The sequence below is a fragment of the Pan paniscus genome, chromosome 1 (assembly GCF_029289425.2).
Source record: "Pan paniscus chromosome 1, NHGRI_mPanPan1-v2.0_pri, whole genome shotgun sequence".
Taxonomy (NCBI): Eukaryota; Metazoa; Chordata; class Mammalia; order Primates; family Hominidae; genus Pan; species Pan paniscus.
The window spans coordinates 177,293,857-177,320,188 of NC_073249.2; the positions used below are offsets into that span (position 1 = coordinate 177,293,857).

The window sequence follows — 26,332 nt, forward strand, 5'->3', positions numbered from 1 at the left end:
TTTCTTCATCTTTAAGTTAGGGAGTTTAACTGCATTATGTTCGAGGCAGTTATAGAATTAAGACCATAGGTTTTGAAACCATTCAAATCTGTATGCCACAGATAGTTCTGTACACCAGACTAATCTGAACCTCAGTTTTCTAATCTGTAAAATGGGGATCAGATGTGATGAGATATAAATGGGGAAATACACATAAAATGATTATGCTGCGCACATAAAAAGTACCTTAAAATGGTAGCAGAAGTGGTTCTGGATTATATTGTTAGTATTTTGTTTAGTGCTTAGTGCTAGTGCTTGATAAATATTTATTGGATTTACCACCTCAGATTTTCTTTAGAGATTTTATATCTGAATATACATACCACTGAAAAGGAAGAGCACGGTATTTATGTAAGAACACAATTCTCAATAACAGAAGAATGTACAAAAGTCCTAGTTCTGGCTTTACCATGCTAATGGTAGTAAAATAAGGACTCCTATTTTACTCTTTTATATTACAAATAAGGAAACAAAAGGACAAAATAATGTGATTATTTACCCACATACTAGCTTCTGCTTACATGAGGCAGATACATTGTTACCCATACAACAGGTGGGTTCAGTTGCTAGCAGGTGACAGTCCAATGACCATAACCAAGGAGGATTTAACAAGGGAATTATATTACTTTGAACAAGTAAGGAGGACATTGAGCATAGTTCCTAAAGCAGGGCATTCCTGAAAAACAGTGAAAACGGGGCATTTATTGGGCTGGTTACCTGAGTCATTGTATGTAGAGATGGAGAAAAGGCAGCGCAGGCACAGTGTCATTCATGCTACATATGTCACGTTTATGAAAAATGGCAAATAAGCTCCTCTGTGGGTGGGAATTTTAGTATGGTAATGAGGGGGTTTCACCAATGTTCATCCCCAGCTAAAACATGTCTGGATCCAACAGTTTTTTGTTTTTTCCAGGGCTGAACTTCTTTCTACCACTTTTGTGAAACAACAAGAATTCAAAGTGCAACAGTTACGAGGGGATACTTTTTCACAGTGCATATCCCAAAGCCCAGGGACTCTGGGCTACACTATGGCACCAGCAAATCAGTAATCAGGACATTCAGTGGAGGACTAGGGGCAATATATAGCACATTTAGTTCACAAATATGCGGCAACCTGAAGGAGATTAGCAATCTAATGCCCTTTATAGGCTAATACATATCATTTCTGTCCTGGCTTTACAAGATAACCCATTACGAGAAAAATACTTAAGTTTCAGAACACTCTTGCTGATATATTAGCTTGTTTACAGTATTCTCGGCTCCTTACAACATGTGGTCAGACATCGCTAAAAGGCCTGAGTGTGCTTTTCTTCTGCTTGCCCTATTTTATTCAAAACTTAAAACTTTCTCCTCTGAACAAACCATTACACGTCCCCTTTTTCCTCTCCTAGAATGTAGTTTCCTGTTTCTTTTACCTACAACAAAGTGAAAGGATAGGGTTGTAAGGAATAGAGAAGGGACTAATAAGGAGTAGAGCAGGGACTAGAACACAGGTTCCCTGCCAGTCAATTCATCAGTCTTCCCACCAGGTTAATCCCCTTCCCAGCATCCACAAGTATGACAAGGGAGATGGTATTCGTTGTGGAATGCTTATTGAGGAGAATAGATCAGAGTTGACTTGGCAGGTAGGGCTCAGAATTATGGATTAGAGGTCTAGACTAGAGAGGGACAGAACTGGCAAGGGGACAAGACATATAAAGCTCTGTAATTGGTTATGTTACAAATTTAGTGATTCAAATTAATTACTTTCTCTCCTTGTTATTGTCACCTAGTGGACCTTGGAAGGAGGTCTTAGCCATATGCCAATCATCTCGTTGCTTAGCATCTAGAAAGCCAAATATTCATTCAGGATTGGAAAATCCTAGTTTCTAGAGTTGTTGAGTTTGTTTCTTTCTTTCTTTTTTTTTTTTTTTTTTTTTTGATGGAGTCTTACTTTGTCACCCAGGCTGGAGTAAAGTGGTGCAATCTGAGCTCACTGCAGGCTCCACCTACCAGGTTTCAAAGGATTCTCCTGCCTCAGCCTCCTGAGTAGCTGGCACCACAGGTGTACACCACCATACCCAGCTAATTTTTGTATTTTTAGTAGAGACAGGGTTTCATCATGTTGGCCAGGCTGGTCTCAAACTCTTGACCTCAAGTGATCTGCCCACCTGGGCCTCCCAAAGTGCTGGGATTATAGGTGTGACACACCACACCCAGACAAGTTAGGTTTCTTAAGTAAGTAACATTAGCTTTAGATTCTTGAGGGTTCATTGTGATCCAAATGTGTCCGGAATTGGTGGGTTCTTGGTGTCATTGACTTCAAGAATGAAGCCACAGACCTTCACCATGAGTGTTACAGTTCTTAAAGGCGGCGTGTCCGGAGTTTGTTCCTTCTGATGTTCGGATGTGTTGAGAGTTTCTTCCTTCTGGTGAGTTCGTGGTCTCGCTGGCTCAGGAGTGAAGCTGCAGACCTTTGCGGTGAGTGTTACAGCTCATAAAGGCAGTGCAGACCCAAAAAGTGAGCAGCAGCAAGATTTATTGCAAAGAGTGAAAGAACAAAGCTTCCACAATGTGGAAGTGGACCTGAGCAGGTTGCCACTGCTGGCTGGGGCACCCTGCTTTTATTCCCTTATCTGGCCCCACCCACATCCTACTGATTGGTCCATTTTACAGAGAGCTGATTGGTCTGTTTTACAGAGAGCTGATTGGTCTTTTTTGACAGGGTGCTGATTGGTGTGTTTACAATCCCTGAGCTAGACACAAAAGTTCTCCAAGTCCCCACAGAGCACTGATTGGTGCATTTACAAACCTTGAGCTAGACACAGGGTGCTGATTGGTGTGTTTACAAACCTTGAGCTAGGCACAGAGTGCTGATTGGTGTATTTACAATCCCTTAGCTAGACATAAAGGTTCTCCAAGTCCCCACCAGATTAGCTAGACACAGAGTGCTGATTGGTGCATTTACAAACCTTGAGCTAGACACAGAGTGCTGATTGGTGTATTTACAATCGCTTAGCTAGACATAAAGGTTCTCCAAGTCCCCAATAGACTCAGGAGCCCAGCTGGCTTCACCTAGTGGATCCTGCACAGGGGCCACAGGTGGAGCTGCCCGCCATTCCCTCGTCGTTGCACTCCTCAGCCCTTGGGTGGACCAGGTGCTGTGGAGCAGGGGGCAGCGCTCCTTGGGGAGGCTGGGGCTGCGCAGGAGCCCACAGCAGGGGGGAGGCTCAGGCATGGTGGGCTGCAGGTCCCGAGCCCTGCCCCGCGGAGAGGCAGCTGAGGCCCAGTGAGAATTCGAGCACAGCACCGGCAGGCCGGCACTGCTGGGGGACCTGGTGCACCCTCCACAGCTCCTGGCCCAGGTGCTAAGCCCCTCACTGCCCGGGGCCGGCAGCACCTGCTGACTGCTCCTAGTGCAGGGCCCGCTGAGCCCACGCCCACCTGGAACTCATGCTGGCCCACAAGCACCGCCCGCAGCTCCAGTTCCTGCCCACGCCTCTCCCTCCACACCTCTCTGCAAGCAGAGGGAGGTGGCTCTGACCTCAGCCAGCCCAGAGAGGGGCTCCCATAGTGCAGCGGCGGGCTGAAGGGCTCCTCAAGCATGGCCAGAGTGGGCGCAGAGGCTGAGGTGGTGCCGAGAGTGAGTGAGGGCTGCCAGCACGTGTTCTTTTCTCACAAATACAGTCCAGGTATTTACAAGCATTGTCACATATAATTTTCATGTAAACTCTATAGTCTGTAAGTTTTATTCCCATTTTACTGAAAAGGAAACTGCATTTTAAAACATGCTTGATTTGTCTTTCATTTTGTATGATACAAAAGCCATATTTTAGACAGGTAGAATAATTTTCTTGGTGATTTCTCCAAGCCTATTTCTTCTGTACCTTGGCATGGTACAATTATTATATATAAACTTGGACCCCCTTCACTAACATTACTCTAATAAGAAAAATGAAGATAACTTGTTCGTTATGCTAAGGAGTTAACTGGTTTATGAAGATTGGACTTAGCTTAATGTTATGCAAGGCTAGGAAAGGTATATAAAGGTATTTGTTAATTAAAATAAATTTAGTTGAATGATTAAAATGATTCATTATGATTCAAGTGATTCAATATCTCTCTATATTAAATAATACTTCTCACTTGGATATAGAAGTTAGTAGAAAATTAAGGAAAACAATATATATATATTTTCTATAACCCAGTCTCTTTTTATTGCCATATAGTATACATCCTTTTGCTAACTTTTGGTTATGCTTTTAACAAACATTTATTAAGCACCCACTATATGCTTGACCGTAGGCTAGGTTCTGGGATTTAGAGATGAATAATAAGTTGTTTTGGCTATTTAGAGGGTACTGGTTCAAGTGGAAAGATCAACACATCCACAGTAACCATAGCAAAAATGCCAAGTACTGTAACTGCTTGGAGAGATCAAGGGTGCTACCTCACAGAGGAGTTGGCATTTGAGTTAGACTTTGAAGAATAAATAGTATATTGCCTGTTGGAAAAGTAAGAAAAGACAATCTAGACAGAGGAAGTAATATACAAAGTCATGGAAGAATAAAAAGATAAGATATATTTAAAGATTGGCTAATTGTAACATAGGTAAAGTTTATGGGGAGAGTAAAGAGAGAATAATCTGGAAAGGTAAATTGACACCAAACTGAGTAGGGCTAACTAATACAAGTTGCTTAGGCATTATTGAAAACATTTTTCCTGTCTTGTAATATTTAGTCTAATTTTTCTTATAAAGTGGTTTGCTTTTACTTTCTATTAACTTTTCTTCCCCTCTGGGCTCATAGCTCATAACAAAGTTCCAACTCAAAATCATGCAAAATTTGCCCTTAATTTTTTTAACCATACTTCCTAGCACTGCCTCCTCCTCTGAGCCCCATATGAACACTCCACTCCAAATGGCTGGTTTACTTGCTCTTACCATGCTTCTGCTCATGCTGCTTTTCACACCTGAACATTTAAAAAATCCTTTCTCCTTAATGCCCATTTCTCCAGGTTCCACCTCATCTTTCCCAGCTAAGGTCAGGTGGCTCCTCTTCTGGCAAGCCTTCTTTGGCTACTCACAGCCCTCACTCAATATTGTTTTGATAAACTCCATCAGAGGCCACACCAAAAAAAGGCAAGGCCAGAAAAGTCATAACTCTTTTTAAGGGTTGTATATAAATATGTGGCTCCTAGGATTATGCCAGTGAGGGTTTATTATGCAGATACTTTCCTGAGGAATCCAGTAGGAAGAGTTCAAGGAGCAAAGTAGAAGATTCAAAGGTCAAGGGAATCAGAAGTGCACATTGCTAAACTGGAGGATACAGCCAAAACAGAAGGACATTAACAAATATATAGAAAACACAGCCAGAGAGGAGATTGAAGTGTGTGTGTGGAAGGCTGGCTCCCGAACTACTGGAAACAAAACTTGCATATGCTGATATTTCCTAGATTTTGATCAAATAACATGCTCTTAAAACTAATTTCTGAAATTAAACTAATATATATTGTAGAAAAAATCAGAAATACAGATAAGTAAAAACAAGCAGAAACACATATTCCTTAATTCATCCACTTACATGTAATTGTTAATGTTTTAATAAATATCATTCCAGAATTAGATATGAATAATTGTTTACAAAACTGACATTATACTGCATATTTTTATATTTTTGTTCAACTTTATGTCATAAATATATTTCCATATCAATAAATATACTACATAACATATCATAACTCTTTAATGGCTATATAGTATTGTAACTGGAGACTTACTATTTGAAATTTAGGTTAGGTTATTTCTATTTTTATGTTATTTCTTGCTATAAACGATAGTATACTGAAGCATCCTCATACAAATGCGTTTGTGTACATCTTTAATTATTTCCCTGAAATAAAGTCCTAAAAGTGCAATTGTTGGATCAAATTATTTGTATTTTAAAATATGTATTGTCAAATTATCCTGTATAAATGTTTGTATCAGTTTATACTCTCATTATGCAGTGAATGAAAATAACTGTTTATCCAAATCCTTGAGAACATTAATGATGACTATCTTGCATCTTTACCAATTAGATGAAAAACAATATTTTTATGCTTTCAAATTTTTTCATTTTTAAATTTATTAGTGAGTTTGAGTATTTTTGTATCTAAGTTTACATTTTCCTGGTAAATTGTCCTTTTATGATTTTCACTCATTTTGCCACTAATGATAATTATCAGCGTATTTCAGTCTTTGTGTGTATTTTTTTCCAAAGGTATTTCTCTGTCAAATACTTCCATTCACTGAAAGTAAACAGAATATGATGCATCATTTTAAAATAATTGTATTTTGTTACACGGATATATTGCATAGTGATAAAGTCTTGGCTTTTATTGTATCCATCACCCCAATAATGTACATTGTACCCATTAAGTAATTTCTCATCACCTTCTCACCCTTCCAAGTCTCCAATGTCTGTTATGTGTATGCATTATTTAGCTGCAATTTATAGATGAGAAGATGCCAATAATAACCTCCAGTTCCACTGGTGTTGCTGCAGAAGACATGATTTCATTCCTTTTGATGGATGAATGGTAATCTGTTTTGTATATATCACATTTTCTTTCTCCAGTCATCCACTGATTCACACTTAGGGTGGTTCCACATCTTTGTTATTATGAATAGTGCTGTGATAAACATAAAAGTGCAGAAGATATCTTTTTGACTTATTGATTTCTTTTCCTTTGGGTAGATACAAAGTAGTGAGATTCCTAGATCAAATGATAGTTCTATTTTTAGTTCTTTGAGAACTCTCTATACAGGTGTCCATAGAGGTTGTACTAATTTACATTCCCACCAACAGTTGATAAAGGTTCTCTTTTCTCCACATCTTCACCAACATCTGTTGACTTTTTTTTTTTTTTTGAGATGGAGTCTCACTCTGTCGCCCAGGCTGGAGTGCAGTGGCGCTTTCTCGGCTCACTACAAGCTCCACCTCCTGGGTTCACGCCATTCTCCTGCCTCAGCCTACCGAGTAGCTGGGACCACAGGCACCCACCACCATGCCTGGCTAATGTTTTGTATTTTTTTTAGAAGAGACGGGGTTTCACCCTTTTAGCCAGGATGGTCTTGATCTCCTGACCTCATGATCTGCCCGCCTTGGCCTCCCAAAGTGCTGGGATTACAGGCGTGAGCCACCACGCCCAGCCTGCTGACTTACCCTTGTCATTCTGACAGGGGTAAGATGTTATCTCACTGTGGTTTTAATTTGCATTTCTCTGATGATTAGTGATGTTGAACATTTTTTTCTTATGCTTGTTGGCCAATTTTGTGCCTTCTTTTGAAAGGCATAAAATATTCGTGTCCCTTTCCCACTTTTTAATGGAATTACTTGATTGTTTGTTGTTGTTATTGAGTTGTTTGAGTTCCTTGTAAAGTCTGGGTATTAGTCCCCTGTGAGATGCATAGTTTGCAAATGTTTTCTCTCATTCAGTGGGCTGTCTGTTCACTCTGTTGATTATTTCTTTTGCTGAGCAGATGTTTTTTTAGTTTAGTTAACTATCATTTGTCTATTTTTGTTTTGTTGCCTGTGTTTTTGAGATCTTCGTGATAAATTGTTTGCCTAGACCAATGTCCAGAAGAGATTCCCTAGATTTTTGTCTAGTATTTTTATAGACTCAGGTCTTACATTTAAGTCTTTATTCCATCTTGAGTTTATTTTTATATACGGTGAGAGATAGGGGTCCAGTTTCATTCTTCTGCATATGGGTAGCCAATTTTCCCAGCACAGTTTATTGACTAAGGTGTCCTTTGCCTGGCGTATGTTTCTGTCAACTTTTTTTTTTTTTTTGAGATGGAGTCTTGCTTTGTCGCCCAGGCTGGAGTGCAATGGCACGATCTTGGCTCACTGCAACTTCCAGCTCCTGGGTTTAAGTGATTCTCCTGCCTCAGCCTCCCGATGGCTGGCATTACAGGCGCCCACCACATGCCTGGCTAATTTTTGTATTTTTAGTAGAGACGGGGTTTTGCCATGTTGGCCAGGCTGATTTTGAACTCCTGACATCAGGTTTCTGTCATCTTTTTAAAAGATCAGTTGGATGTAAATATGTGGCTTTATTTCTGGGTTCTCTATTCTGTTTCATTGATCAATGTGTGTATTTTTATACCAATACCATGCTATTTTGTTACTATAGCCTTGTAATATCATTTGAAGTTACATAATATGATGCCTCCAGCTTCATTCTTTTTGCTTAGGATTGCTTTGTCTATTGGGCTTTTGTTGGTACCGTATGAATTTTAGGGTTGTTTTTTCTAATTCTGTGAAAGATGATGTTGGTATTTTCTTTGATAGGATTGACATTGAATTTGTAGTGTTTGGTTAAAGCTAATGTTACTAATTTTTATTCAGAATACAAAAAATAAAAATTAAATGCAAAAAATTATCAACTATTTCATGACCCCAACACACACATGCACATGAACACACATGCACACACACAGATAAAAATTTCTGCTCTGTTGCTGTGATGTGTCTACTATCTCAAGCAACACAGAATTCCTAGTAATATACAATATAGACACATAGGGGGCTCTAAAAGTTTATTGTTAAGACATCACCACAACTCTTTCCATTTTGCTAAAGTACTCATTGTTCTTTTTCTTTGTTATTTACTGTTGGTATTTTGTTTTCAAACTGTCCTATAGCTTAAGGAACTCAGAGTAGAAATATTCTTAAAAGTAGAAAGATGATACAATGAAAACTAAATAAATATTTTATGACTTGTAATTAATAGAAAACTAGTAACAACTACTAAAAGGAACTCAAAAAATGTTCAATAAAATTTATTCTTCTGAAACATTATTTCCCTGGGGCACGGTGGCTCACGCCTGTAATCCCAGCACTTTGGGAGGCTGAGGCAGGCCAATCACGAGGTCAAGAGCTCTAGACCATCCTGGCTAACATGGTGAAACCCCGTCTCTACTAAAAATACAAAAAATTAGCCGGGTGTGGTGGCAGGCACCTGTAGTCCCAGCTACTTGGGAGGCTGAGGTAGGAGAATGGCGTGAACCCAGGAGGCAGAGCTTGCAGTGAGCCGAGATCGCGCCACGGCACTCCAGCCTGGAGGACAGAGGGAGACTCCGTCTCAAAAAACAAACAAAAAAAAACAAACGAAAAGTTTAATGAATAATCAGTAAAAGAAAATTAATACCAAAAATGTCAATGTTGGATAAAAAGGTAGCACATGTCAAATAATTATTTGTTATATATTTTATACTCAGTTTGCTCACTTTTCCCTTTTTCATTCTCTTTTCTGTAGATTTTTAAAGTATATTTTAGTAAAGTCAGTCAATCTTTTAAGTTGTCTGGTTTGGTATTGTAGTCAGAGTTTTTCCCCACTAAATTATATAAATACCAAAATCTAACACTTTTGTGATTTCATTTTCTTTACATTTTATTTTTATCTTATCTTATTATATATTATAATATATAATAATATAACATATTATTATGTCATATTACATATCATATTATATTAATATATTAATGTATAGAATGAGATAGGTTTGTAATATATTTTCCCCCAAATGGTTAGCCAGATGATCTTAGCCATTATTGACTAATATATCCTTTCCCAACTGCTTTCAAATGACATATTTTTTAATCTATAAAGTTCTTCTCTGCACTTGGGTTAGTTTGTGGATTTTCTACTCTGTTTCATTGAACTGTTTGATGCATATAATATACTGTTTCATGTACATACTGTCATCTTGTAAAAGTGTCAATATTGAAGACAAAGTCCTTTTCACTCTTCCCTCACCTCTTTTCAAGGGGAAGGAAGGAGTGTCTTTGGGAGCCAAGAGCTGTGCAGCCTGGGGCTAGGGGAGGGGTGATGTCCTAAAGAGGTTATTTCCAATTTTAGTAATATTTTAATCACATTTCTTATCATTGTTTCAATGTGTAAACATTTTTCTGATTCTCCATATGAGCAACTTTTATCCATCAGCAGTACCATGAACTTCATGGTGTGATCTGGTGGTCTTGGCTTCTAAAATACTGAAATGTGACCTTTGTACAAAGTAGGTCAAATCTTGCCAGATTAGCTGGAGATTCTTACAGGGAGTGTTCAGCTTCATAAACCCTTGCAAGAGCCTCCTCTATCTGGGAAGATCTCCCTCTGCAAACCCAGGGCTCTCATACCTGCTCGATGTAGGAGTGGCCTTTCTCTGTCTGGGAAGGTCATTCTTTTTTATTGAGTGCTACTATGTATACTATTAAGCAAATAATGGACCTTTTCTGTCTAGTAACATCATCCTTTTGGGTCATGTGCTACTTGCAAACACTTGACTGAAGACTTAATGTCTCTCAGAGAAAGTGTTTTCTTTAACCTGGCTTTGGGAAAGGTGTATGTGAGGCAGGAGCAAAGACACTGAATGAATTGGTCATATTATAGCCTGGGCAGGGAGATATTGGTAGGGTTACAGGTATTGTACCCTTTTATCTCAGAATAAATGGTTGATATATTTTTTCTTTGTAAATTGCTTTTTTGACTAACTAATTTACAGAAATATACTGACTTCTATTTAAAGAACATCATTATTTTAGCCATATTGTGGCATGCATTTTGACTTGTATTCTGTGCCCATAGGTAATTTTTGTGCTTTTTTTTTTTTTTTTTTTTTTTTTTGTAAAATGATGTTGATCCCTGCTTCATGGAGCTTTTGTGAGGATTTAATGAGCTAACACATGCAAGGGAATAGAAAAATGCTTTTTAGTTGATGTCCAAGAAATGTTTATTCAATTGGTGGTTATACTTAGAAAGTTGATAGAGTATTATAGAAATTTGACCCCTCTTTAGAAACCCTAGACCCTTCTCTTTGGCGAAATCCCCAAATCTGCAGATTCTGTGCTTCAACTCATTCCCAAATCTATGCCCAACCTGCAGCGTGACTCACACTTGCAGGGCTAGTGTTGGGGCTAGGTAGTTAAAAGCCAAGCCAAAGATCAGGTGTCTAAGAATATGTTCAAATCCAAGGTCAAGGTGAAGCAGGATCAGAAACCCAGCAGACAAGAATATGAGGGAATTTGTGGATGTTGAAGCGGGCAAATATGGGCTCAAGAATCATATAGGATCCTAGAGAAATCTGAATTATGTGTCAGCAAGGCATATAGAAATCTGATTAAATGGTTGTGATAGTGATAATCCTCAGGACTTGAAGAGTAGAGTATAGCTAACTGGAGAATAGATTGAAGACCTTGCACTAAGAAAACCTTGGCATAATAATCCAGAATCTTAAAATCTCCATGCAGGAAGAGACCTGAGTAGTCATCTGATTCAGCCCCTAAGGTTGTATTTGAAGCTTCTCTGTAGCTGGGCTTCTGAGAAAGGAAAATGGAAATGGGAGAACAAGAATAAGTGCAAGCAGATTGAGGACCCTTGGAAAAGGATCATCTTTTGACTTGAGGTGAAGAATTTAGATCATTACCACGATTAAGCATTCATATTTGTGGCTTATTTTCTAAACTGACCAGGTCATGGAGCACAACCAGTTTAAAGGTACATGTTGAGTTTAGAAGCGCAGAGTCAGAGGGGATAGTGGAAGTCCAGGACCCAGATTAAAGAATAGCAGAAACATGGATTACCTGTCTGGATGTCTGTGTGTGGGGGTGGGGTGTAGGTGGTATTGTGGGTGTGGTTGTGAAGAGAAGGGAAGTGAAGCACTGGGTGGAATAAAGAGGATCAGAAGCCACTAACTTGGAAGAAAATCAGTTAATGAGTTCATAGTAACTTCTAGACATATAAACAGACTAGACTGAGAGGTAGGTAGGAATTGGAAAACTAGCAGAACTGTGCTGTGGAATGCCAGAAATAATAGTGCCTGAAGATAGTTTAAGAGGTACATTCTCTGGCAAATAAGAGAACCATGTCAGGAGGGCAGAAAAACTGCAGTGGATTTTCCTGAAACCATAACAGTATAAAAAGGACACTGTGCCCATGCAAAATGGAAAGGGAATAGCAAAATAAAAACAGATTTTAAAATGCACAGACCTGGGTTTGAATTTCTGTGCCATCACTTGATAGATAGGTGACCTTAGAAACAGTGGAAGCTAAATAATGGTAATCTACTTAAAGCTTCCAGGACAATGCCTAGAATAGAGTGGATGCTTAACAGATAATACTTCTTGATTCCCTTTTCTTTGTAAAAGTATATTAAACTAAATGTAATTAAAGGTGAAAGCACATGGTCAATGGCCCAGTAACATTTTTCTGTCTTGCAGTGTAACACAAAGGCATAATTTTTAATTGGAGTGGTATATAATTCAACTATAAATTAGGGAAATGCACCTAATTTTGTATTTACTTGGATAATGAACAAGGAAGGGATTAGAAGGGATGAGTAAATATTCCTGAGCAACATGAAATTCAATGTTTTAACTTTTTACTTAGTGAAAAGAGTATGAACTTTGTTATCACAAAAACATGAATTTGAATCTCAGCTCTTTTGTATCCATTTGATTTAGGGTTATGTAATCATCAGGACAAACTAGGCTATACTGCAGCATAATATAATAAAAGCTAATTCCCTGCGCATGTTCTATATTTCAGGAATTGTTTTAGGTACTGATATTCTATGTTTAACAAAGCAGACATGATCCTGCCTGCCTTCATAGAGATGACAGTCTAGTTTGCTTTCAGCTAGAGTTCCCTTGGCTCAGCTGAAAGGTACCATACAGATGAGGGAAGGGGATTTCTTTCCTGTGAAATCAAACTGATGGGAAAATATGATGAAGGGGAACTAACAAAAGACCATATTCCATTCTACAGATGGTGGCTTTGCTTTCCTGAGCAGTCCTAGTGAGAGTTACTAAAGTCAAAATAGAGTGTATTGTATATACCTTTTCCCATAAATTGTAACGTTGGGACAGACCATTAGCCTATGTGTATAGTTTTCTTTTGAGGATATTATGAAATTGTGTTTTTATGTTATCTTATGTCTATACTCTAAATGTGAGAGCCTCTTATGGGGTGAGATGGATAGTCGTCAATAGTAACGTGCTAGTGTAGGAAAACCATGGGCATTTGAATTGTATGCATTCAAGTTAAAGATCTGCTCTCATCTCTTGATAGATGTGTGACTTTGATAAATTATAGAACTTGTCAGAACCCCAGTTGTCTTATCTGTAAATGGGGATAATAATAACTACATCACAGGGTTGTTGTGAGAATTAGAATATGATGTCAATATGATATCTATAAAATAATGAGAACAATACCTATTACTAAATAGTCAACAGTAAATTGTTGTTCTGATTTCTTATTTTTAAAAAGTCACAATTATTGTAAGTTTATGACTGTTTCACAGAAATCCTTTGGTTATTCTCATTTTTTCATCTCTGGACTTTGGAATTTAAAAGGGTTGCTAGAGTAGGGTTTGTTTCCTCTGTCATTCTTTCAGTAAAGTCTAGGGAATAGAGACATCATAGAATGCCCAACATAGAAGGGACTCTACAGATCATTTAAATCTTTTTGTTTTGCAGATGAGTAAACTTAAACCCACAGAGGGAAATTGACATGCCTAGTGCCACAAAATAAATGAGCCAGACTTAAAGACAGCCCAGTGCACTCTTCTCAGCAGCTTAGGTCTCAGAGAAAGAACACTTGCAGAGACTGATGCTAGGGTTCTTTTCTTTCTTATCCTGTGAAGTCACTCTCCAAAGATACCAAAATCCTCTAACTTGATATCAAAATTGGAAAATAAAAATACTAACCCACATATAATTTAGAGGCAAACTGTGGGAAAGAATAGAAATAATACATATGAGGTGAGAATTTATTGATTGAGTGCTCTGTGCTAGGTATTGACCTAGGTATTTACATATACTATTTCATTTAATCCTCAATGTTTAGGTATTTTTATTTCCCCTATTTTATAGATAAGACAACAGAAGCACAGAAAAGTTGAGTAATTTGTCTAGTTGCTTTGCCAGTATGAGGTAGGATGCAGGATTTGAATCCAGGTAGTCTAACACTAGGGCTTATATTCTTAATCATTTTATTATATTTACTCTCTTCAGGATGATAATAAATGGTAGAGTAATTAACTGTTCCCACTTTTCCTTGGACTTTCTTAGTTTTAATCCTGAAATCCCTAAGTCCCAAGAAGCCTCTCAGTCCAATGCAACCCAGGTATCTGTAATATCCACAAATAAACCCATATATTATCAAATAGGATCGTGCATATGATTATTTTCCCAATCCCAAAATACCATGTGATTTTAAGAGACTATTTCAGAGAAGTGGCTGGGATATACTTAAATGAAAACTGAACTGGAAGTCAGATTAAAAACCTGAGGATTCTTACAAGCTTTTAGCTAGCTACTTCATTGCTTTAAGCCTCAATATTTCCACATATAAAAAGAGGGATAGCATTAAGAGATATACCTAATGTTAAATGAAGAGTTAATGGGTGCAGCACACCAACATGGCACATGTATACGTATGTAACAAACCTGCACGTTGTGCACATGTACCCTAAAACGTAAAGTATAATAATAAAAAAAAACTCACAGAGTTTTTTTTTTTTTTTTTTTTTTTTTTTTTTTTTTTTTTTTTTACAAATTCTACTTGAAAACATAGCTGTGGAAACTTTTTAAAACAATAATGTAAAATCCAAATGTAAGGGAAAATGATAATAATGATGATAACAATGATCATGATGACAATGTTGATGATAATTTAGGTTCAGTGAAGTCAAGTCTCTTAGAAATGTTCAGTAGTTTCATACCATGTACAGAAGCAAGTGGTAATCTTTTATTATTCATTCAAAAAATAAATATTTACTGAGCCCTACTGTGTGCCAAGTATTGTGACACAAGGGCCTTGATGACCTAACCCTGTTTTCTTCTCCATTCCCATCTCCTTTTCCTCTTTCACCTCTTAAATATCTCAGAGTTTCTTCTCTTACCCCCGCTCTGCTGATGTTATGCACTCTCTTTTTATGATTTAATATTCACCCAGAGCTTCAATAAGGTCCCAGAACATTTATCTCTAGCCCTTAACTGTCTGCTAGAAGCCATACCCCATTTTTAACTGCCTCCTACACATGTACCCTTGAGCATTTCACATACACCTCAAACTAAACTGTCTAAAACTGTTATTGAACAGTAACAATAATATTGTTATTAGTATTATTATTTGAGACAGGGTCTTGTGCTGTTGTCCAGGCTGAAGTGTAGTGGCACAATCTCAGCTCCCTGCACTCTGCCTCCTGGGTTCAAGTGATTCTCATACCTCAGCGTCCTGAGTAGCTGGGATTACAGGCATGTGCCACCATGCTTAGCTAATTTTTATATTTTTAGTAGAGAAGGGGTTTCACCATGTTGGCCAGGCTTGTCTTGAACTCCTGGCCTCAAGTCATCTGCCTGCTCGGCCTCCCAAAGTGCTGGGATTACTGGCATAAGCCACCATGCCTGGCCAGATTTATTTCCTTACATTTGCTCTTTCTCCTTTGTTCTACATTTCATTCAGGGTATCATCTTTTGAACTGTAATACAAGATGGAAATAAAATAGTCTTTTCAAATTTTTTCTTATCCCAAAATCCAAATATCCAAGTACCACAGATTATATTCCCCATTATCTCTCAAAGACATTTCCTACTCTTCAAATTTATCACCACGGTCTTATTTCAGGCTTTTACCTATTCTCAGCATTACTGCATTCAGTTTCTTCCTAGCCTTTTTGTGTTTATGGTTCTCTCTCCTGATTACAGCCCTGCACCCCCATTTTGCAATCCATCCTCCAGATTGACACAATAATGTTTCTAAAATAATAATCTGATCTTATAACTTTTTGGTCCATGATTCTTTAATGACTTTGTAGTGTTTAAAATTAAGTTCATATTCTAGAGCTTAATATACAAGACGTTTTATGACCTAGAATTTTCTACCTCTCTAACTTCACCTCCTACTATTTACTCCCCTCTGTTTATACACCCACACAGCTCCAACCGTAAAGAACTACTTGTAATTTCTTATATATAAACCATAGGATCTCAAACTTCCTTGCTTTGTACATTCTGTTTCCTCTGCCTGAAATATCATTCTTCCCCTTACTTTCTAATTTTTTAAAAATTTTTCGTCCACCAATCTCCCACTCATCTTATAAATGTCAATCACTCTGGAAATTTTTTCCTGATCACCTAAACCCTTGGGTACCACCTAAACGTTTGTGCTCCCAGAGCTTCATGTTTGACTATTTTCTGGCCCCAATTGTTCTATATTATAATTGCTTACTTATCTCCCCTATAGGTTAATAAGTAATTTGAGGTGGGGATTATGTCTAGCTTAATACCTGGTACATAGTAAATGTTTCTAGAGGACTGAGTGGATGAGTGAACAAATGAACCAGGTTTAATCATAAAGAGAGCAGAGGGATCTTGGAACAGCTGGGGACACTAACAAGTTTATGGAGCCAAATTATATAGAAGTGCTATATTGATTAGGATTCTTTGCTTGTAAGTGGCAGAAATCAACTCAAGCTAGTTTAAGTTGAAAAAAACAAGAGTTTACAATAAGATACGTAAGTGTCTCATAAGTACCATGAGTACTTATTGGACACTCTTTGTTCCTTATCTCAGCCTTTATTTTTCTCTGCTTTTCCTTCCTGACATGCTTTTTCTACATCTCCTTCCCCAAGACAGAATGTGGTGACCATGCAGTTCTCTTTATCTTATAATCTACCCTGTGCATCATATTAGTCATCAAATCCCAAACGTCATACTTCCTCAGCATCTCTAAAATCAGTCACTTTGTAGGGGACTACGTACCCAGAGACTTGCTGTCTCTCCTAATTTTGATGTCCTGTTGAAAAAAAATCTAATTTGTCTAACTCAGTCAATCAGCTATGACCTGGGGGTCAGAGTTACACATTGCAGATTTGAAGCTACAGATCCACTCCTTTGGATCAGGTGTGGAGGAGTCTAACTTTTGATAACCAAGTGCTATATAACTGCATCCCAAGTATTTCCTGTCTGCTGAGTTGAGCAAGTCTAAAAGTATTTCTAGGTTGAAGCAAAGCTATTTGCATATTTCATGGTTAGCAGTCTCTTCATTCTGGCTGGAGTTAGAGATTGAAAGGATCCGAGCTAGTGGATGGGGCACCCAGAATGGTGGCAAATTCCCCAAAGGGATGGCTTGATAAACGTTATAAGAGTTGTAATTTGTCCAGTCAAGTGGGATGGAGTTTAAAATAGTGCTTTATTCTCACAGGAAATCTTATTGATAACTGAAGTGAAAACTAAGAGCTTGGGCATATCCTGGATGTAAAGAAGTAGGCCCCTGTGATAGCAATGGAAGAAAGTCTGCAGGTAAATGGTACATTGAGGCTTATGACCCGCATCTAATAAAAGCTTATTTAATGTTTTTGATTAAATGAATGAGTAAGTTGGGCCTGCTCCCAAGCACTAAGCCCTGAGGTCAGGGTGTTATAAGCCTTATTCTAAATACCAATTTCTGATACGGATAGGGCTTTTCATGTACATGCTTGATGTTCACGGGCTTGATGACTGGATGGGACTAAGATATAAGGTGCAGGTCTCCGGTACCTGCCATTGGTAAGGTCAGGGACCTTGAGGAATGGTCGTGGAGAAAGAGTACAATGTTCTCATTAAGCACTTGGATACACCTTCTTTTAAAGACCAAAAAAACTGAATTACAGTTAGTTATATAGGGTACATCTGCCTTGTGAGCTTCTGGTAGTCAAGGAGAGGTTTTATTATTTTTAGTTTCTAGCCCAGGATCTGACACATAGTATTTACTTAACAAATGTTACTTAAATAAGAGAAAGGATAAATAATTTCTAAGTACAGTATCATCAACCTAATGTTTGCTTTTTCTTCAAATAAAGTTGAATTAAAGTACATCAGTTATCTCAGTTATCTGGCTGCTGCTGGACAGTATCAGAAAATGTACTTTTTCTACTGCTTTTACCTTTAAGAAATCACTCCAGAATTAGACAGAAAATGCTATTACTGGTCAATTAGATACCATGCACAATGTCAAACACAGAATAAATGTTTCTCTTCCAGACAGAATAACTGCTGCCTTGTTGTAATTGATGTTCATGGAAAGGACTCTATCATATTCTATGCTCCAAACTCTTTGTCATCCTCTGCTGAACACTCATTTAACTGTCTTCTAGACATTGACTTGTCACTAGGGATGAGGTTTTTTTAATGATACATTTAAATTTGTTGCTTCATAGTGGATGCAAAGCCACTGGAGACTGGCTTTTTTTGGTATCCACCTACCTATATTTATATTTGACTCTCCAAATGGGAGATTCCTTAGTCAGTAAGCATAAATGACTTATTTATGACATTATGCTCCTTCTTTTTTTTCTCTTATTAAGCAAAGGCAATTTATATTATGCAGCTTTCAAATGTATTGTTCTGGTCACAGTTTAGAAGTTTCTATTTTTATTTGTGTAAAATATTTATGAAGTGAGCATCCCAAGACACACAAAATACAAATGTAAGATCAAGGACAAGAGCAGTAAAATAGGCCAGACTCTCCAGATTTTGTAGTTTTTTTCTCTTTATATCTTTTTATGGTATGACAGAGTTTTCAGTAAGATAGGGTTATTTAATGACTCTTCTGTGAAAGCAAGGCCTTACATTGCAGCAAAAGCCTATTTGTTCATCCAGTAGGTGTTTATTGAGCAATTGCTAATCCTAAGGCAGGGGCCTAATGTTTTTTTTTGTTTTTTTGTTTTTTTTTGAGACAAAGTCTCACTCTGTTGCCCAGGCTGGAGTGCAGTGGTGCGATCTCCGCTCAATGAAAGCTCCACCTCCCAGAGTTCACGCCATACTCCTGCCTCAGCCTCCTGAGTAGCTGGGACTACAGGCACCCGCCACCATGCCCGGCTAATTTTTTGTATTTTTTTTTTAGTAGAGACGGGGTTTCACCGTGTTAGCCAGGATGGTCTGGATCTCCTGACCTCCTGACCCATCTGCCTTGGCCTCCCAAAGTACTAGGATTACAGGCGTGAGCCACTGTGCCCGGTGCAGAGGCCTAATGTTTATGCAGCCATCATTAGGTTTCTGTGGAGTGTCTCCTCACGATACACTTTAGGCTGATGGAATGCTCTTTCTTCTTAGTGAAGCCTGTGCCCCTGAACTCCCGTCTGGCCTCTTCCCTGGTGAGCAGGGTGCTTCTTTTCCCCTTTTACATAAGATCTAGGTAAAGTAAAGGAATGCCTGATACTGTGCTTCCTTCCTGTTGCCCCCTCCTCTTTATTTCCATGCCCAAACAAGAGGCTACTATAGACCTGTCTTATTTCTGCTGAGTGAAAGGGAGGGAAGACATTACATAAAAAGAAGAAAAGATTCTCTCAGGCTCACCAAGCTCATTACTGCCTTTAAGAATTTTGCCCTAGCTAGTTCCTTTGCCTAGAAAGGCACTCCCCCTACCTCTATTCTCATGGCTTCTTCTTGTCACTGAGATCTCAGTAAATGTTGTATTTTCTGCAAGCTTTCCCTGACCACTCACTCTACAGCAGGTTTGTATATAATCCTATTATATCACTATTTTAATTCTTTGTATAATTCCTGCTATTATCAGATTTTTCTTGTTTGTTAATGTATTTATTGTTTGTATCCTCCAATACAGTATAAACTCCAGTGAAGCAAGGATCTTGTCTATATTGTTCACCACCATATCCCCAGTACCCAGAATTATCCCTGGCACATAGTTGGCATTCAGTAAATATAAGCTGAGATTAATAAATATATTCCTAACAGCAACCTTGCAAGGTACATATTATTGTTTCCATTTTGTAGAAGGGAAAACAGAAGAATAAGTTACCCAAGATAATGCAGTCGTAAATTATTGAGCAAAGGTCAAATCAGATTTCACTAAGCCCAAAGCCCATACTCTTTAATTAAACCATTAAGGCTTACTTCTGCCATTGTTCATCTCTGAGGTTGCTATTAGAGTGAATTAGACTGGTTTATTATTCATAAGGGGTTCACGCATTAGTAGGAATGATGAATAAATCAGTGGTTATAAGGTAGTATCATAGGTATCATAATAAAGGCATGAGTAAATTATTATGGTGTTACAAAGAAGGGGCCAAGAAAAGCTTCCTGGGAAGTGTCTTTAAAGAAAATTTGCAGTTTCCTGGGCAGAGAGGGATGGATTGTATGGCAAGAGAGAGACATTATAATGTGTGTCTGATAATGGAAAAAAAAAAGTTCTGCATAACTGTAGTGACCATGTGGACTCCTTATTTAAGGCCCTGCAGAGATATTCCAGTATGGCACTGGTCAGTCCAGAGGCCAGATATAAGAACCTTAACTATAATACATCTTTAACCAGGCTTTTAGATGCCCAGGACTATAGGTCTCTTTTGGTTAAATTGATCCTGCTCCTACTTTCTCTCACCTGCTGGACATTGCAGAGTAATTAAGACCACAGACTTTGACTGAAGACTACTTTTGTTCAAATCCAGACTCTGCTAGCTGTGTGTACTTGGGCAAGTTACTTACCCTGTCTATAAAATGAGGATATTAACAATACTTACCTGATACGAGTGTTGTGAAGCTGAAATGCTTCAACATAATTAATGTATGTAGAACAGAATCTGGTACATAGTAAGTATTCTTTATTATTATTATTAATAGTAGTAAGGAGATGAATGTGTGTGCTTAGAATATCAAACTTAAGTCTTGAGGGCCAGGGCAGATGTATGAAGGAGGGTAGGTGGTGATATAAATAATGCATAATATACTTACTGTACCTTGTAGCATTTGTGTTAGGGTTAAATGACACAAGGTGTACAAAGTGCTTGCCACATAGCAAGCACTCAAGAAATTGTTAGTGCTGTCTTCATGATGATGATGATGATGATGATGATGGTGATAATGCTCATCATTGTCTGAACCCTGGACCACATGACTGAGGCCCTTGCTATTTGGCACTTGGCTAGCCATTGTGGGTATAGATATTGGAAAGACAGGCATGAACCCTACCCACTTAGAACTTATATGTGAGTTTAGGCTGAGTGCAGGGATAATCGTGGCTTATTCATTTCTGCATTCAGTGCGTAACACTGTGTGGTTGCTTGATAACTATCTAATTGATTTATTCATTAATATGATGAAGTTATCTGATTTTACATTATATTAATTTGAGTTGACATCAGTCAAATGGAAGGATTAAAATCAACCTTATGTCACGTGTTAAGGGTCTTTTCAGAATATAGTCTTCCTTTTCCTTGTCTTCACCTCCCAGTTATTATGTACTTAAAGTTATGGAAATTAGGGTCAATCTGAAAGAAATCAAACAAATACCAGTTTTTTGGAATCAAGTGAAAAATACTATAATTGCACCAATATTTAAGGTCCAGTGCTACACAAAGCACTATATATATTCTTAACACTTTATATTCTTATTTAATCCTTATGACTCTGAGCTGTGTAATGGGGAAATTGATCTGAGACACAAAGAACTTCAGGGACTTGTCCAGAGCCACACATATAGTAAATGGTGGAAACACAACTAGAGTTAACGTCTTCTTATTTTCAATCCTGTGCCTATTTTGCTTGGTATTTATGCCTCACTAAAATGTTCTTTTGATAACCTTAATATCTCCCAAAGATAACCTTTTCTTGCACTATCCAACTTATGGATGATATTTGTCATTGATTCGTATGAAAATATAGCTAAATCCCAGATCTCAGGAGTTAATGGAATGATCTTAATGATGAGAAAACAGCCCAAGAACTCCAAAGATTAGCTTAATGAAGGAATTTCAGGTAATCGGGGTGGATTTTAACAGCAAGAGTCCTGTGCTGTGACCTCCTCATACATTGCTATGCACCCCTGAAATATACCCTACCACCTTCTCTGGATTGAACATTTCCAAGGGGCAGGTGCATCTTTGCTGAGCAGAGGGCAAGCACTGTTTAAACTAATGTACTGGCCTGGCACTAATGGTGGAAGTACATCAATGGTAAGTATTGTCTAAGTGCTAGGTGTTACTGATACCTGATCCGTGCTCATGTTGTGCTTCTACACTGTATCAGAAAGGTTTTTTCCAGATTGATTCAGGGGAGAGATGCTAGCTAGTGGCTAGAGAAATGGAAGATCATGGTCTAGCTCTAAGGAAAGAAATTACAGGAACTAAGTGAAAGGGTCCATTTGTGATTGAGTGGTCCTCCTAAAAATTTGAAATAAAAGCCAGGATCATGAAAAAGAAAATTTTTATTCATTCAACAAATATTTATTGAGAATCTATCATAAGGCAGCTACTGGACTGGGCTGGGATGTAAAATTGAGCAAAACCAGGCACTAGTGATTACAGTTCTTATAGTCTAATAGGGCAGGTAGATATTAATCAAATATTCCCACACAATAAACAGGTGTAGGAAAAATGTGTGTGGAAAAAATTACCATGAGAAGGCATGTTGGGTATGGTCTAGTGACACAGGGAGATTTCTCTGAAGAAGTGATTATTAAGGTTTGAAACAGGCTAGATGTTGATTAGGTAATACAGAGGATCAGAGACTCCATATTATTATACCCACCTACTCATAAGAAAACTAAGGCTCAGAGAGCTTAAGAAACTTACCTAAGGTCATACAGATAGTAAATGGTGGATCTACGATAAAGAGAAAACTACAATAAACAAAAAAAATCTAACTCAATATGATAAATGCAATCATAGCAGTATGATTAGATTGTGGCAGTTATTGGCAGTTCTAGGACAGACCGTAACAAATTTTTCTGTTTTTATAATTTCAACTTTTATTTTAGATTCAGAGGGTACATGTGTAGGTTTATTACATGGGTTTATTGAATGATGCTGAGGTTTGGGGTACGAATGATCCCATCACCCAGGTAGTGAGCAAAATACCCAATAGGTAGTTTTCCAGCCCTTGCCCCTGCACTCATTCCCCCCCTCTAATAGTTTCCAATGTCTATTGTTCTCATTCTATGGGTTGTCTGTTTGCTCTGTTGATAGTTTATTTTGCTGTGAAGACACTCTTTAGTTTAATTAGGTCCCACTTGTAAATTTTATTTTTTGTTGCAATTGCTTTTGAGGACTTAGTCATTAATTCTTTGCCAAGACTGATGTTCAAAATGATATTCTTAGTTTTTCTTTTAGAATTTTTATAGGTTGGGGGTCTTATGTTTAAATATTTTATCCATGTTGTGTTAGTTTTTTTCTATGGTAAAAGATAGGGGTCCATTTTTATTCTTCTGTATATAGCTAGCCAGTTATTCAGTTATCCCAGCACTGTTTATTGAATAAGGAGTCCTTTCCCTATTGCTTATTTTTGTTGATTTTGTTGAAGATCAGATGGGTGTAGGTGTATGGATTTATTCTAGGTTCTCTATTCTGTTCTATAGGTGTGTGGATTTATTCTGGATTCTCTATTCTGTTCCATTGGTATATGTGTCTGTTTTTGTACTAGTACCATGCTGTTTTGGTTACTATAAACTTATAGTTTAGTTTGAAGTCCTGTAATGTGATGCCTCCAGCTTTGTTCTTTTTGCTTAGGATTGCTTTTACTAGTCAGGCTCTTTTTTGTACTATAGGAATTTTAGAGTAGTTTTTTTAATTCTGTGAAAAATAACATTGGTTGTTTCATAGGAATAGTGTTGAATCTGTAGATTGCTTTGGGCAGCAAAATTTTTCTTGATGGCAATTGTAAATGTACTGTATAAATGTACATTATAAATGTACTACATAAAGTGAATGGGTGAGGCGTAGTGGCTCATGCCTGTAATCCCAGCACTTTGAGGGGCCAAGGTGGGTGGATCATATGAAGTCGGGAGTACAAGACCAGCCTGGCCAACATGGTGAAACCCCGTGTCTACTAAAAATACAAAAATTAGTTGGGTGTGATGGCAAATGCCTGTAGTCCCAGCTACTCGGGAGGCTGAGGCAGGAGAATCGCTTGAACTCAGGAGACAAGGTTGCAGTGAGCTGAGATCATGCCACTGCACTCCAGCCTGGGCAACAGAGCAAGACTCCGTCTCCAAAAAAAAAAAAAAAATGAGTGATCTTTGGTGAGTGATAAACTTCTACATTGAAAGCTAAGAGGTGGCACTCTATTTATTTTCAATAGGAATTGGCAGAAAGGGAGAGGAGTGCTGTGTGTGTTTGGAAATCAGCATCTAGAGGAGGAATCAGATCAGGCAGCCAGGTCAGCAGGAAGTTCGTATGAGGTTTTAGAAACCCAAAGTCTAAATTATAGCTGAGTATAGATTGTAATGGGAGCAGTCAAGATATTCAAAGTAGGGTATTCAAAGTTCAGGGTAAAGTAGAGATAGAAGCAACAGGTAGGGCCTTATTAAGACTTTTGAAAGCTCTAGGCTTTCTTACTTTTTGAGTTCTAACTCTCATCATATCAAACATTAAAATGTACCATTCAAATTAAGTAAATTTAATATATACTTTAAAAAGAGTTGAGTTGAAGTTCAGTTGGGTAGTTGTCATTTTTGTAGGTATTTAATTTTTACTTATTTCAGTTTTGCAGGGTTGTTTTGTTTTATTTTTGAGATGATATTTTCTTCAAGTCTCAAAACATTTTCATAGGCTCTTGAAAGCCCTTAGGATCTGAGCTTCAGTGCCTAATGATAAATAAAACAAGCATAACCAGAGGAGGAAGTTAAATACTAACAGGCAGGAGCAATGAGCAGGTAATCATAGCCTTCCAAAGATCATTAGAATAAAGAGTGAGACACTAGTAGATTATCAGGTCACTTGTCTCCAATGCTGACCTTGCATTGCCAAGGGAGTAGTAGATTGTTATTTGTTCAGGTTCTTAGAATCTGAGCAAGACCTTGTATGTGCATTCTCCATCTATATTTTTAAACCACTACTGGGGCCCTCACTTCTGACTTCCCTTATTCACTGTCCCACATTGACAGCCACAAGGACAACATTAAAAAATCAGCAAGAACAAAAACAATCTAATTTATGAAATTGTCAGTTCGACAGCACTCTATGCCTCACTCCCTACTTTCCACTTTTAGTCCTTTAGTCTCTGCCAAACTCAGCTTCATAGACTCACCTAGTTTGCGTAGTCTCATTTGAGTTGGTAAATTTCTTTTGTTTATCTGACTTGGCCATGGCAAAATATTTTGGGGGAATCAGAGTTGTTGTTTTCACATTGTGTTTTTAATACCTGTAGAGTGATCAAGGTAGAGTATTTGCCTCAGTTTTCAAAAGTGAATCCTAAGGTATAAAAAAGATATGTGACTACATAGGGTTTCAAAGCCATTGGTGGTGAAAATAATATTAGAATTCATATTTTCTCATTTCTAGTCTATGCTATTTCTTACTCCTAATGTGTTTTGGCCTCTGTTTTATTTTTCACCTGTAAAACAGGATGAACTCCGGTATTAAATAAAAGCAAACTAATTGTATGAACATCATTTATTTAAGTAAGTAGAGTTAAAATACAGACTAAAATGATAATATTAATATCAGTTAACATCTTTAAGTTGTTTTATAGATTAAAAGAAAAGCTTTTCCAGATGTTCTATCTCACTTATTTCTCATAATGAACTTGTCATTTGTCTATGCTTATTTTCCATATTTAAGAGAATAAAAAACCAATATCATTCTCTCTTAAGAGACTCACCCAAGATCACATAGGCATCAAATGGTATAGCCATAAGTCAGGTTTGGTATTCTGATGACAAATTCTATTTTCTATCTTCTATGGCATATCAATGCCTTTCTCCAACTTCAAAGTAGTAGAAACCCATTAATATAGTTTCAGTTAATATGAAAATGGAAATAACTCAGGCTAATGTTTGCATTTTCTATGCAAACTTATTTTTAGTAGAGCAAATAATTGTATAAACCTCTCTGTAAGAGGGATTATTTATAACCCTCCAGAGATCTGACAGCTTTTGAACAGTTCAGAAATGTCTACTTTCACAAATCAATGTGAATACTTTATATGTGTGCCTTTAAGTGAATCTCCAAATGATCTGTACTAAATCGTAGTTTATTGGCCTGCTTTTAGTTATGACAAATATTAAAAAGTAATACAATTGCATTTAAGTATTTTGTGATTCATACATTTAATTAAATCAGAACCTTCTTTTAATCATGAGAATGACAAAATTCCTTATAGTTTTACATTCCTTTATAGTATCAAGGTGCTTTTGCATTCATTATGTCCTTTGATCTTGAAAATTCCTTAAACTGAATAAGGCAAATATTATTTTCATTTTACAAATGAAGAAACCAAGGATAGAGAGGTGAAATGACTTGTCAAAAGTCACACAGCAAGGGTGTACGAAAGTC

General features: G+C 37.6%; 1 protein-coding gene across 5 annotated transcripts in view; it reads left to right on the forward strand.

Annotated features, from left to right (window-relative positions):
• Positions 1-26,332, forward strand: part of LOC100967527 (AGBL carboxypeptidase 4) — a 1,457,032-nt gene that overhangs the window by 446,630 nt on the left and 984,070 nt on the right. The window lies entirely within an intron of this gene.